This window comes from Bubalus bubalis, chromosome 19 (assembly GCF_019923935.1).
Source record: "Bubalus bubalis isolate 160015118507 breed Murrah chromosome 19, NDDB_SH_1, whole genome shotgun sequence".
Lineage (NCBI taxonomy): Eukaryota > Metazoa > Chordata > Mammalia > Artiodactyla > Bovidae > Bubalus > Bubalus bubalis.
In genome coordinates, this window is record NC_059175.1 from 25825245 (window position 1) to 25826017 (window position 773).

Below are 773 nucleotides of genomic sequence, written 5' to 3' on the forward strand. Positions count from 1 at the left end.
TGCTGTATGTCAGAATATAAAGAACAGTCACACTAGTCCAAGACTGAAAGTGATTCTCGGGCTCCAGAATTCTCTGGCATTCAAGGTATTCAAGGAGTGGGTGGCCAACTGCTTGGTAGGCCTACAGCAGAGAGCATTCAAGGTCAGTTATTTGGACTCAGTGATCTTCATCATCCTTTCCAACTCTGAGATTCTAAAGCTCCTCTATGTAATCCAGTCCTGCTGAATGAACTAATCTTCAGCCCCATGATAGCTGTGCAAATTTGAACCCACTCAGTGCAAGTCTGTATGTTCTTCTGGAATTACTCCATCAAGTATACTCTCAGAACCTTCACAGGGCCATTTAAAGTGCACATTAAGGGGGACACTGGAGCGTAATATACATACTATGCCCTTTCACCATTATTTTTGAACAGTTATAAATAATCGTGGAATATGCAAATTATCTTTAGCAAAAAATTGTTAAGCACAATTACAAGTGGATGCCAATTCACATCAGAAATGGTAGAAGGCCTAGGGTCACATATTCAAGGGAGACATGAAGCATCCCGGGGGGGAGTAATGTGTGGGTTTGGGGGGGCACAAAGGAGCCAGATTCAAACCCTGATTCTGTTATTTGCTAGATGAATGACCCCAGGTAAATGTCTGAGCTTCCTTCATCTGTAAAATGAGAAGAATTATACTTACCTCAGAGGGTTGCAGTAAGAATTCAATGATATAAGAAAATATGCACAGAGCATGGTATGTAGAAGGCTCTAAAAATGCTAGGTATT